The sequence below is a fragment of the Siphateles boraxobius genome, unplaced genomic scaffold (assembly GCF_051911475.1).
Source record: "Siphateles boraxobius isolate OS27281-9 unplaced genomic scaffold, OSU_SipBor_1 7, whole genome shotgun sequence".
NCBI classification, from domain to species: Eukaryota; Metazoa; Chordata; class Actinopteri; order Cypriniformes; family Leuciscidae; genus Siphateles; species Siphateles boraxobius.
This window is the reverse complement of record NW_027509197.1, coordinates 17,444,683-17,459,317: the sequence shown is the minus strand read 5'-3', so window position 1 is coordinate 17,459,317 and position 14,635 is coordinate 17,444,683. Positions and strand designations below refer to the sequence as shown.

General features: G+C 37.1%; 1 protein-coding gene across 1 annotated transcript in view; it reads left to right on the top strand.

Annotated features, from left to right (window-relative positions):
- The first annotated feature begins 6,166 nt into the window (after window positions 1–6,166).
- arhgef49 (Rho guanine nucleotide exchange factor 49) overlaps window positions 6,167–14,635 on the top strand; it is a 29,618-nt gene continuing 21,149 nt past the window's right edge. The window contains exon 1 of the mRNA XM_077216830.1: window positions 6,167–6,275. The gene's annotated coding sequence lies outside the window, so the exon portion shown is untranslated. The remainder of the gene's footprint in view (window positions 6,276–14,635) is intronic.

Below are 14,635 nucleotides of genomic sequence, written 5' to 3'. Positions count from 1 at the left end.
GCTGAGGAGCAGCACAGGAGTGCGTTATCGTTGAAACTCGAGAAAGATGAATGAAGCAAAAAAGCGGTCGGGGGCTAAAAATAGAAAAAGAAGGAGGTTAAAGGAGATGGCATGTTAAGGGATGCGACAGCAGCTAAATAAGTGGATGGTGAAATGCAACAGGTATGTGATGTTTGTGCTTGGAGGAGGCTTGCAAATATTCATGTTAACAGACTAACGTTTGCTAACTCTGGGAATGTAGCAGCCAGAGCTAGCTAGTTTAGAATATGCAAAACCGAGGTTGCTGAGCTGAAAACTAAAAAATATAAGGTAGCATCTACAATAAATGACAAGAATCTGGAAAACAACTAATGCAATATCTCTGGTTTACCATGGAATCATGCGTAGATTTGCTACCAAGCTTGGAGACTAGCAAATATTAATGTTAACAGCAAGTGTTTGCTAACTTAATGCAAAATAATATTACTGATATCTAGATTTAGATTTTGATTAAACCTTATGGTACCAATCCCATGCATGACATATCTCAATTTTATTAAATTAAAATAACAACTGGTAAATATAAGGTAGCATGCACAATAAATGACTAGAAGCTGGAAAACATGACTTATGCAATAAGGCCGGTTTATCATGGAAACAAATAGATTTAGTTTTACCATTCATGTATGTTCATGTTAGCTGTGCTATCAGACATACAAGCTATAGTTACATCTGCTGGGTGACATGGAAGCTGTATTTAGGGTCACATCTCTCTCTCTCTTTAAAGATCTGTGCTATATAATATGTATGATCAAGTGGCAAACAGCAACGAGGCTTTTGTTGACCACTTGGACAAAATCTGTTTCTGTTTTTTTTTTTTTTGTTCATTGACATAATTTATGTCATCATTGTTTTCATTGTCACAAGTACAGGGATTTGCAAAGAAAAAAAGAAAATTTTCTGGAATAAGGAAGATTTGATGGATGATCATTTTGATACAAATGACAGCTACACACAATATGATTATATATATATATATATATATATATATATATATATTATTATTATATATCTATATGTGTGTGTGTGTATTGGGGGGCGCCAAAATTGTTGCTGCATACCCCTCTAACACTGGGTAGTTGCGCCCCTGCACAACCCGTAAAAATCCCGAAAAAGACACGTGACATCGCTGTGACATAGGCCTACATGTAATGTCTCAGCAGCGGCTATTTGGTTATGAGCTGCGATTTCTCTCTCGAGAAACCACGCTTGTGCATTTTTTTTCTCCTATTCGATCATAAACCATCGCATTACGTACCGTTTCACTAGCCTGCTTTCACTTCACTTCAGCGTCATCATTACGACACGGCATTGATTACGGGTTTTGTAATCACAGCGCGCGTTTCGGGAATGATCCCGGCAATGTTACTAGGTCCCCAACCCGGCATCGATCCCGGGATCGATCCCGGGTCGTGTTTGCGTTCGCACAGAAGGCGTTCTGGCAATTTCCCGGGATCAACACGCTGTGTGAAAGGGGGAGCCCAAGATGGTGCACGGCACGGGAACATGGTTTGAGTAAAATTAGCAACACATAGCTGTTTGATAACATAGTCGAGCAAAAAGGCTAATCATATTAATTGCCGCCCGTTATGTGTCCAACGTTGTATAGAGCGATATACCATTGTGCAGTGTTTACCTCAGTGAGGGGGCTTTCACACTGGCAGTTTAGTTCGGAACGGGACACGGTTCGCATGAAAAATCGCTAATGTGAACGCTGTCATCGGACCCGTGTGCGCACTGGGGTACCGAACCCGAGACTACCTGGAGGAGGTGGTCTGAGTTCGGTTGCTCCCGAACCGTGCTGCGATTCGCGTGTATGTGGAAGCAACACAGACTCGGGTGCGCACTTGTTCAGGAAGTAAAGTATCCTGCGCATGCGTTTTAGCCGATTTTGATGTATTTAGTTAAATAAAACACACGTAAGGGATGAAGATTTACCCTGGATACGAGCAAGAGTGAGTCTGTGTTGATCAGGGCAACAAATTAATGGAAATCCACTGTCTCCTCAAAAGAGTCCATTTGCAAGCAGCGGAAAGACAGCTTATGCGAAACACACATACAGTTAACCTGCATTGTTTACTCAGCTATGAATAATAGCACCAAATTAATAAAAAACACAATATATTGACCCGTGTCGTGTTTTCTATCATGAGCCGTGCACGTTTGCAATGACGTAAGATGCACGCAAACGCACCAGAGTTCGATAGAATCAAGTTGAGTGTGAAACCAGACCAACGCTGCAGGGGGCGCCGGGAACAATCGTGCCCGGGCTCGGACCGCAGCAAACGAGCCCAGTGTAAAAGCCCCCTAAGTTGGCCTAGTGAATCTGTGAGTGGAGGCAGGGCCAGTGCCATAGAGAGAAAGAGCTGCGATCATGGACTGTAAAAAAAAAAGGTTGCGACACGCTTTGATGTCGCCACTATTGCTGTCACGTGGTTCATGTAAGCCCCAATAGTTCCAAAACATACGATGGCTGTCATGTTCTTCTATGGGACAGACAGCAGCGATTAAAAAAAAAAAAAACAGACAGCAGCGATTACATTATTGAACAGTAAATATAAAATAAAACACACACCCAAGTACTTTTTCAGCTGTTACTGCATTATTGCATTTAGTTAATGTCAGTTTTGCATTTGGAGAGGCAGGGTGACAACGAAATACTGTAGCCTATATTACTTAAGTTTTAGGGTTTTTTTGGAGGGATAATCTTAGTGTTCATGTTCACATGGGTAGTAGCACTGGCTTTAGCGGCTCATCTGATGATGGACGTCTCATGATATTTCTTTTAGCACAACTGGGCTGTATTAGGCTATTGATCCGTGATCTTGCTTATAAATTCCGATTCAGCCATTAGCCTACCTTCGTGATCGCGCAAAGAGTTCTGCAGTGGCGGTCCGTTCAGAATTCCAACCAACATAAAATATAAATAATTACGCTGTGCATGTACAAATGAATGATTTAGGAGGGAAATGGACTGCTCCCATAACGTAGAAAGCAATGACTATATTTGCAGCAATGTTCGGTAAATATTAACTTCATAAAATGAAACCGGAGAGATAGTTAATGAGTGAATGAACTATGTTCCTAAATACGTAGCTAAATAACTGTTAACGGGATTCATTTCAGTATTGCTAATGTACCCCTTCATCCTACCCTAATCATAGACTAAACCATTCATCAGAAAACACATACACAAATACATGTATACGATGTACTGTGTACAGTAGGCTACACATGTAGGCTATATATATTTCAATCAATCATTACTAACCCTAACCCATACACATAATATATTAATTGTGTATGTGTATATATATATGAATGCATGTGTATTTATGTAGGCCTATATGTATTATTACACAAACACACATTTTGACAAATATGCATATATACACACATAACCCTAACCCATTTAAATAAATGAATTGTGTATGTGTGTGTATGTATATATAATATTTTAACAGTAAACAGTATAATATTATTAATAATAATATTATATATTATATACATCAGGTTACCGTAAGTTAGCTAACGTTAGTGTCACGTAAGCTATAGCTGCAATTAACCTATTATCTTCCAATAAACATTAACTAAAACTGGCTACATAAAATACTACTGACTAGATTCATGAGAGGTCGGCTAATGTGTTTAAAAGTAAAAAAAATACAGTGATTTCATTAATTTACCACCGAGCGTACTTCGGAAACACTGAAAATGAATGGGGTTCAATGCTGGAACTATCAGTGTTTCGAACTATTGGCTGCTCCACGACACGCGTTACTTCCGCAAACCAAAGTTCCTATGGTGGTCTATGGGAGTGTCGCAACTCTTTCCCTCTATGGCACTGGGCGGGGCTAACTAGCACATTCAACTAAATGAAGCAAGGGTGTAGAAGTTGCAATCAAGGTAATTTAAGGCATGAAGTTTCTTTTTCACAGGAAAAAAACATTTAAATATGTAATTTTGGTGATCAAATATGAGTTGAAAGGGATACAATTATTGACTACAGGGGGACTTTTAAGAGAGTTTGTTTTTGTTTGTCTACAGGGTCAAAATTGGCCAGTTGAAGAAACCCATACCATGCTACCACTATGCAAATACATATCCAAAAACATGGTACCATCCTACTTTTTGGTATGTTTTTTTAATGGAAGCCATTTGATAATTTTGTCATGTTTTACTGTTAATCTGTAATTAACTCTCCATATTTCTTCTATGTGCACTGTGTGCCACTGCTCTATATAGACTATATAAATCTGTCCCTCTGGAGAAGCATTCAAGCTAATGGATGAAGCATTTACTGGCTGTAGTGTATTATACCAACCCCAACTGAACCACAGGGACCTGTGATTTTATTTCGATCCCACCGCGACTGCGGTTAGCCATTAAAGTGCCAAATACAGCTACATATCGTGATTAATAACTTATAAATTTCAATATAAAAAAAGCAAAACAAGCTGTTAGATTATCTGATAAAAGTGCCACTTTGGCTAATGCAACACCAGAAGCCTTGAAACAAAAGCTAATAGTACATTTGACTTTCTCTCCAGGGAGCTTGGTATCAAATGTGGATAATGCATCTTCTGCCGGCCTCCTGCGCTTGCCTTGGGCCCAATAGATCACCAAGGTATACGGCAGAGACAAAGAGGAATCCCTTCCTTTGACCTGGCCACTCCATGCCTGAGCATAGAGATCCAGTGAGCGCGCTTGACAGGCTCAGCTGATGTCTGTTTAGTGCTCTGATCACTGGAGGAGCCTAGGAGCATGTGTGGTTATGTAGAGGATTATCTCTCTCCATATGGCCTGGCTACCTCAACCCCACGCAACATACTGTAATTACAGAGCACAGCCAATATGCTCTGAAAGCCCTCTCATGGGAATTCGAAGGAATGCTGCAAAATCCTGCACTGCGTTCCAGTAGAGACTACGGCCCGTGCATTGGAATTGTGAGTTATTTATTTAGATTTTAGATATTTATTTATGAAAAAAACAATAATAATAAATATTAAACACCTAGATGAACGAGATGATTTTGTTTTTCCCCCAAAATATTTAGATTATTTATTTATTTATTTATTTATAGTATTTATTTATTTTAAAAAAAACTAATAAATATACAACAAAAAACGATACATTTATTTTTATTTATTTATTTATTTATGTATTTATTTATTTAAAGTTATCTATTTATTTATTTTAAAATTAAATATAACAACCTTGATAAACTACTTTATTAGTTGTATTAGTGTATTTATTTATTCAGATATTTATTTATTCATTCATTTTTAGATGTATATTTATTTTAAAATAAATTAATGAATATAAAACTAAAAGCATAGATAGCTTTTTATATTTATTTATTTATATTTATTTATTTAAAAAACAAATATAACAAAAAAATCTAGACAAACTAGTTTATTTATTTATTTAAAGTGATCTATTTATTTATTTTTAAATTAAATGTAACAACCTAGATAAACTACTTTATTAGTTTATTTATTCAGATATTTGTTTATTTATTCATTTTTAGTTATGTATGTATTTTAATATAAATATATATAAAACTATAAACATAAATAGCTTTTTATTTCTAGATATTTATTTATTTAGATTTGTATCTATTTAATTCACTAATCAAATTTAGCTACCAGTCAGTCGTTGGACATTCCAGAGTACCGAGTCATTGCGGTGACACTCATTTAGTGAAGTGGGCTAATTCTACAAATTGTGATTGTGTAGGCTAATGTAAATCTTTTTTTTCTTCCCATAACATCACAGTTTGGATTAAGCTGCAATTAACTCAACATTAAGACAAAGAAAAGGATGTTACAACGCTCCTGCGTTTCCATCTTAGCTCAGTTAAACTTCATGAGTGGATGTTGTATACGTCAATTTAACGCCTGTGGACCTTTGCTTAAGGTTCACTGGGTTACACAGAAGCAAAAAACAAGGAAACCCCCTTGAGAGGACAGGTGGGGGGAAAGAGAGAGTGTATCTCAGGGAGGTCCTTTATAGTGAGGTCTGTGCTTGAGTGGTTCCCATGCCAACAGTGAGTGGAGTGGTGTTTGGAGCATGCTCAGTGAGGAGCTGGCGGCTGTAACAATAGCTGAGAGAGCTAAAGCAGCTCACATGCTGTATCTCATCAGACTGGAATAGACCGCTGCGTGCGCACTGCTCATTCTGCTGACATGGTCTTCCTTCTCGTCTCCTACCTGTCATTTCTGCATGAGAAAGAGGTATGTAGCTCTAGATGGAGAGTGGGGAGGATTTTGACTAATTTTACAACTGGTTTATGCTTTTAAAAAGCTTTTATTTTGTGCTTGTTGAATGGGATGATTTGTATAGAAATGAATGAAGGAACATGTGTTTTTGTGCCAGAATGTAATCAAGTGTATCCACTGATAAGTTACATCTTTTTTTTAAATTAATATTTCAGTAAACATATGCCGTTTATTTATGTGATTTTTCATGGTTTTTAAGTGAAATGCCACCCGAGGAGATTTCCATGTTCGAATATGCAGAGCAGACTTGCTGAACAGTACAAGAGAGCAGTGTGAATATCATTTGCATACTTCTGCTTATGACATTGGACAGATCTGAAGCGGAGGATAGAGAGAGAGAGAGAGAGAGAGAGAGAGAGAGTGAGAGGGAGAGGAGCTGAATACATTTATACTTGCTGCTATGTCACACGATCCTTCTGTTGTGTGGAGTTGTCATGCCTCACTGACCCCTTGACGTGTCGTCGTGACGATGGGAGTAAGGGGCCAGGCTGTTTCGTTGTGACAACACCGGAATTCTAGTTTTGAGCCTGACCTGGTCTACCACCGTGGCGTGCACCTTAACAATACACAGAGCACAGGCTCGCTGGAGATGTAGCCGTCTGCCCTAATGAAATGCTTTGTTGATTTATTGTGTGTTGTTGTCTGGGCACTGAGCGCTATACAGAACTTGATCCGGGATGCTCAACACCATCAGCTTAGTGTCTGGCACACATGGGATAAAAATGGGCCAGGTTGCTCCTCAGCAAAAAGCCGTCAATATTTCATGTAGTCGGACAGTATAGCGATATATAGAGCGAGGGTATCTCAGTGGACAGGAAATTGGAAAATAAATTGAAGTGACACTTGCAGGTTTGCATAGTATCCATCAGGGGATAACGTCTTCTCTGTGGAGCTAAAAGGTTGGGTGGGCATCTGATAATCTGAAAACTTTGCTTTCAAGGGTTTTCCCTGAGCTGTCTTGTAATTTAAAGAAGTAAAATAAAAACTCTGGCATTATTTACTCTACCTCATATTTTTTGAAACCTGAACACAAAATTAGTTATTTATTTCAGTGTTTCCAATTATAACTTTTCCAAACATAGAACGTGAAAAGCTATCATGTGAGTTCGGAAGACAGTAGACAAGTTCGATGAACCACTTTTCTGTTGTTGTTTTTTCTTTCTTTTTGGAGTTTGACGGCACCCGGTCACCATCCACAGTCATTGTATGGAAAAGAGCAGCTTCCTTTTGTGTTTTATGGAAAAAAATAAAGTCACATTCTCGGGAAATTTGTGCAAGAATTGTACTTTTAGGGGTACAACAGCTTGGCTGAAATCACATACTCTTTGAGTACTTTGAATAAGTAGCCTAATTACTTTTCAACCATTAAAAACATGTTCTATATAATATGAATGTGTGTAGAAATTCGAACGTACATTATTCTTCATGTTGCCACTGTCACATGACCTACCAGCGTCAGTTGCATTGCTTCACTGCCGTTCAAAACTCCTCTCCCGCGTGGCCTCATGGGATAGTAAAGGGTCCATTTGATGGTGGATGCACAATTCAAAATCTCTCTGGAAGTAGTAGGTCATCCGGGTATTTTTTGCCTACTGTTTTATGGATACTTAGAATTCAGACATAGTTCTCTCTTTTTGCCTTTGAAAGGAAAAATGCATATTTTGATACGGCCCTATACTGCATTATAAAAAATATGATCAATAAGTCAAGACAACATATGTTTTTACATTACTTCAACTGGTAACACTTTAAAATAAGGTTTCATTTTTTAACATTAGTTAGTGTATTAACTAACATGAATTAACCATGAGCAATACATTTGTTACTGTATTTGTTAATCTGTTAACATTGAGTAAAAAAATACAACTGTTCATTGTTTGTTCATTTTAGTTCACAGTGCATTAACTAATGTTAACAAATAACTTTTGATTTTAATAATGTATTAGTAAATTAATAAATGCTGTAGAAGTGCAGTTCATTATTAGTCCATGTCAATTAATGTAGTTAACTAATGTTAACTAACTAATTTCAACCTATTTTTAAGTTACGAGATTCAACAAAATTTTTTAAAAGTCAGTTTAATATAATTTAAGTTGAAATGATTTGTACAGCCAATTTGATTATACTTAAAAATTTAAGGCAGCAACTGACCTAGATCTTTATACCTTATTTACCCCTAAAAGGTTCATAATAGTACCTTATGGGTAAATATTAGTACTATTAATGTACTAATATACACCTTTTAGATAGAGTACAAAGTTTTTACTTTGAAGATATAGCCTCAGTCTTGTACCACTAAATTTTAAATTTTTGCCCGTTTTCTTCCTGACAGTGTCGTTTTAGAATGGCTGTGAGTAAATGGTGGCAGAATTCATTAATTTCTCAGTGAACTCTTCCATAAAAATCTAAATCATTCGACTTGTAAGATAACCTTCATTTTTGTCTAAGACGGTCTGTACCTAAATAGTTTGAGGCAAGGTTCACATTTATGTCAATGCAGATTTCTAAGCATTTTTTTTTCAGAAATAAAAGGTCTGCCATGTGAACTGCCAGAACTTGGTTTTGTTATCTGGAAGAGGAGACAGTTATGTTGCAAAGTATGTGGGGCATTGGCTTTGAACTGCCATTGTTCATGTGTGATGAATGTTTGGAATAATTATACTGCATCAGAGAATGCCAGTAAACCAGCATTATACCATCTCATTATGGATTGAGTCGAATCAAAATGTAATAAAGGTTCACATAACATTATGGTTTTGGTAACAATTTACAATAAATTTCCATTTGTTAACTGCATTAGTAATGTCATCACAACATTTTTTACATTTTTTTTTTCTAAATGGAGGCTTTTGTAATCTTGCTGAACTGTATTCTGCTGCTGCATTTGTGGGCCACGGTCTCATTCAAATGAATCCACTTTGAAATGGAGATGATTCTGCCCAGTGTTCATCTTTCCCAGTTGGGTTGGATATTTTCCTGTGAAAGTTGCACCAGCCTACTGTAAGCGGAGATGACAGCTGATCAATTGCTGTCCCCCTCCTGTTCTAATTCCTAATCCCCCTTTCTCCCCCCGTCTGTCCTATCCTGCTCTCACCTCATCACCCCCCGATGAAAGCCCATTACCGGCCAAGTGGCTCCGACGGAGATTGGGGCACCTTCACGTAGAGATCCGCTGCTTTGATCCCTTCTTCATTCACAAAGAACAACAAAGGAGCTGATGTGTGTGTGGGAGGGCCCCTAAAGACAGGGCTGTGTGGGTCTTGTGATGTTCTCCCAATGGATGGTGATTAGGGCTCATATGGAGCTGTTGAAATATGACAGCCACAGGCAGCTCCTGAGGACACTGAACAGCCCTGCTCTACTGAAAGAGAAGTGTGATTTAATGCCACAGCCCATAATGTAGTATAGATTGCTATATTGACTGAGTTATGCATGGCTGTGATACCAATACTTGTCTGTCACTTTGAAAATTGTCATGTTTTAGGTATAAATAATACAGTAAGCTTAGATCTATTGAAATAAAATCTCGGCTGACCTTGGCTGACCTACTACCGTTCAAAAGTTTGGGGTCCGTAAGATTTTTTTATTGAGCAAGGATTCATTAAACTGATCGAAAGATATTAGTCTTTTGAATGGTTACAAAAAAGGGGCTTTTTCAAATAAATGCTGTCCTTTTCAACATTCTGTTCATCAAAGAAGCCTGAAAACACGTTTCACCATTTCCACAAAAGTATTAAGCAGCACAACTCTTTTCAAAATTCATAATAAGAAATGTTTCTTGAGCAGCAAATCATCATATTAGAATGATTTCTGAAGGGTCATGTGACGGAAAAAGTAAGTTTTGTTTATAAATTCAGTCACGAAAACATTATATTATAAAAGCCAAAAGTTAGCTTTCTTCATTCTTCGTTGTTTTAGTAATCAATGAACCCTGTGTTTCAGGTTCTTGGATTTTTATTTGTATTTCTCTCACAGGGAAAAATTAATAGGCTAAAGTTTATTCCCTAAAGCTTTGGTCTGGACTGGTTAGAGCTTTGCTCCAGGATTGTGAAGTTCAGGACAGTGTAATGAGAGCTATCAGTAATTCAGTGATAGCATCATTTTCTGTTTAGCCCATATCTCTGTCTCTCTCTGCCACAGGGCCATTTGCTTCTTACAGCAATCCTGCCTCATTACAAGTGCTGTTGCCTATCAGCGGAGCTCCAGGGATGTTCTCTCTCTCTACCTCTCTCTCCTCTCTTCACCGCTCATCTCTCATCGCTCGTGTCTCCTCCTCTCCACACCTAACTCTTTTATCAGGCTGTCTGCTCTCACCTATCAATCACTCTTTCCTGTCCTGTCCTATCCCATCCCTCTTTGTCCTTGGCACAGTTTTCTCATGTTATATTCACAGTATTTCACACTGAATCCATAGCGCTCTTTCTTTCTCTCTGGTTGATAAGTGTGAAGTCTGCTGGTTCGTAGGTTGTTTTTGTTATTGTTACTGTTGCCAAAGCTGCTGGCGTCATTATCCAATGAAAACACAAACAGAGCCACACTTAGGATGAAGAGGGAAGAGCCCTGGGCTGACTAGATGACAACCGATGAGTCTATCTGCTTTTAAAAATAAAAATAAATTATTTACTCTGTTATATATATATAAAATACAGTAATTGTAATAGTTCTCGTATGAGTAAAATAGAGGTTTGTTGGTTCAGATACAGCCTAAATGTTCCACACATCATTATAGCCTTACAAAAGCACTGGGGTGGTATCATGGTGCAGTGATGGCATCTGAAGAATTTACTATGGTATTTTGGTATATATGGGTAGTTGACATAAATATATGTATAAATTATATTTATAAATTAATTTGTCAGGCTGCAAGACTATTTAAAATGAACTAGTCAAAATAATGTGTAGGTGTACTGTGGACGTCATCTTCTCAGGTCTCGCGCATGTGTCGTGGCGCTCTCGTGAACTCACGTCAGTGGCTCACACAGAAGAAAATGAATAGTAGAATGAAGTGTTTTTTCATGGGGGGGTGGGGGGGGGGGGGGTGTTTGCGTGCAAAAAGTATTCTCCTCGCTTGATAAACGTAAGATTGAGCCACTGTAGTCACTTGGACTATTTTAACGATGTCTTTACTAACTTTCTGGGCCGGCTTATGCAATTACCTAGAGGCATATGGAGGAGTAAGACAGCTCTCAGATTTCATCAAAAAATATCTTAATTCGTGTTCCAAAGATGAAGGAAAGTCTTACGGGGTTTGGAACAACATGAGGGTGAGTAATTACTGACAGAATTTTCATTTTTGGGTGAACTATCCCTTTAAGCGTGATTAGTTCAGTTACATATAGGCTACATTACCATTTAAAGTTCACTGTTAGTAAGATTTTTAAGAATTTTAAATAAATAATTAGAAATAAATTAATTTATCCATAAAGTGTACATTAAAAAGATCAAAAGTAACAGTATATATAATGCTACAAAAGATTACCATTTCAAATAAATGCTGTTCCTTTTCACTTTCTATTCATCAAAAAATCATGAGAAAAAATGTATCATGGTTTCTTCAAAAATATTAGGCAGCACAACTTTTTTTCATCATTGATATATATAAAAAGTTTCTTGAGCACTATAGAACAGCATATTAGAATGATTTCTGAAGGATCACGTGACACTGAAAACTGGATTAATGACATAAATCATAAAAAAATATAATACAGTAGTAAACATTGACTTTAAATTGTAATAGTATTCCACAATATTACCTTTTACTGTATTTTTTATCAAATAAATGCAGCCTTGGAAAGCATAAGACTTCTTCCAAAAGCATAAAGAAATCTGACCAACCCCAAACTGTATACAGTGTCAGTTTAACATGTTTTACGTCAATTATACTTATATGCATCGCGGTATATACATGGTACTGTGTCCAAAAGTCATGGTAGTACTTTAGAAATAAAAGGAATATACTTAGAACAGAAATTTTATTCAGATGTATTAATACAAAGCATATATGTTGTCAGCCTGCTTCTGAGAAGGAGAGTGGCATGTTTCCAATACTCATCTAATTTATCAGAAATGAGTAATTTTTCCTTTATAGTTTGTATGATTTTGCAGCAATAGATAATTTTCCTTTATTTTTCCCGGCACACACACTGTTTCTGAAGGCAGTACCGACTTCTGTTGACACTTTGTCCGTAACTACCGGCTTTATCTTTCAGAGCAGCGTATCATGTTCATGTGACTTATCTAATTGAGGAAGAGGGGAAAAAAATCCTTGTGGGGAGCTGCGGTGCATTGATTCATCAGTCTGAAAGGCAATTATCATCTTGCTTCATTTCCCTCTGCTTTTCAAGGCAGAAATCAGCTAATGACAGTGTTTTATCACACAGGGCTTCAATGTATATTCATTTCATGGAAAAGATTTTTATCCTCACCCATGTCTCGCTATGCATTATGTAAGCAGTGGTCTGTCTTATTAGAATGAGGATATCTGTATGAAAGACTTAGCCTACTATTTTTTGCCCTCATATTCATATTCTTGGAAGACTTTGTAGTATGGAGGCAAATTTACTAATGAATTGGGTTACACTGGCTTTTTAATAAATACTATTTCTATCATACTCATATTTTCTGGGTGAAATCATGCACTAATGATATTGCATGTGGCAGCTTGGTCATTAATTAAACACATCCACCAACATGACGACCGGCAGACATTGATCCTTGGCCATATTGATGTGTGCGTCTCATGGAAATGCAAGCTCTGTAAATTGCCTTCTGTTGTTGCTGGCTAGAATGACATGATCTGAGCTAGTTATTTGAGACAATGTCTAGCTCGGCCAGATATAATGATTTACAGCAAGATCGTCACATCTTCGTGCACCAATTAGTGATAGCAATAACTTCAGTACACCTTAGTAATGTGTACCAATTACTAGTGCTTCAAACCGTCAGTCTTTTATCAAAGGGCAACTCAGCTAAGAATAGTACTGTATGTAGACTAATGCTTATGGAAAAACTTGCACTAACAATGCTTCTCTCACCTAATCTACCTAATGCATTATTCATCAGCTCAGTTAACACTGCACAAGCATAAAATATTCACTAAACAATTTTGAGCTACAGGAAAAGAGACCCTTTAGTTTATCTGTCAAGGTTTTTCTTCATCATCTTCATGAGTGTTCACCTTGGATTCCATGCATGATACGTTTAATTACTACAGTATATGTGACAAACTATTGTATTTCATTTGGCTAGACAGCAGACTTTGTTTCAGATATGGTAGACAGCAGACTTAGTTTGGTGCAACGTTGAATGCAATGAACTCATGGCAGAGTTGAATCCTAATTAACTAAGGTATGCTGGTACTTGAGTCTTCACCTCTCCTGAGTCTCACTCTAACATGTTTTGATGCCGTCTCCTCTTACTTTGAAGAGCCCGTAACCCAGCTCTGTCTCGGCTGCTCTTGTCAGAATGAGTGCGTTGTTCTGCTGACAGGTAATAGAAAAGCTCTTCAGTTCTGCATCTGATTATACAGCACTCGCTCTTACTGTAACTACCTCACCTCCATGACTACTTCACCTGCCTGAGAAACAGATGCTGAAGCAATGCTATGAAAGGTTATTCATGCTTTCAAGAGTTCCAAAAAAGTGTTTGGACACTTAAGACACTTAAATTGTATGAATGTCATTCCACTATAGGTAAAAAGAAATTGAATTATATATATATATATATATATATATATATATATATATATATATATATATATATATATATTCAATTTCTTTTTCTACTATGAAGTAGTATAACTTGTTTGAAGATGCCACATTTTATATTTATGCAATAAAAATAATTTTGTGTAACTTAAGTGTTCAAATACACTCTGGGGTCATTTTATATGTTTTACAAATTGATAGAAAATATATGAGGACTCTGATAACATTTACAGTACTCTCCCAAATCATATATTACAAGTTCATTAATTTTTTGGATTTACAATGTAAACCCTAATATGGATAATTTGTCCATAAAGATAGCCTTTAGTCCATTTACTGCAAAATACGGTAGATAAGCAGCCAATGATCAATAGCATGTGGACTTTCCTAATCTTTCCCGTATATCGGCTTTCTGCAGGAATAGATGGATTAGGTGAAACCGCCAGCAGGTACTAATCCGAGAACGGCTACTTAGCTCTAACACTGTGTAAACCATCCCCGTTTTAACTAAAGCGAATCTACATTCTGCACAGACATGAAGATTTCAACATTTTCTTTTTCCCTCCAAATGTACTCATATAACTCCCATCTTTCGCTTAAATTGCTCCT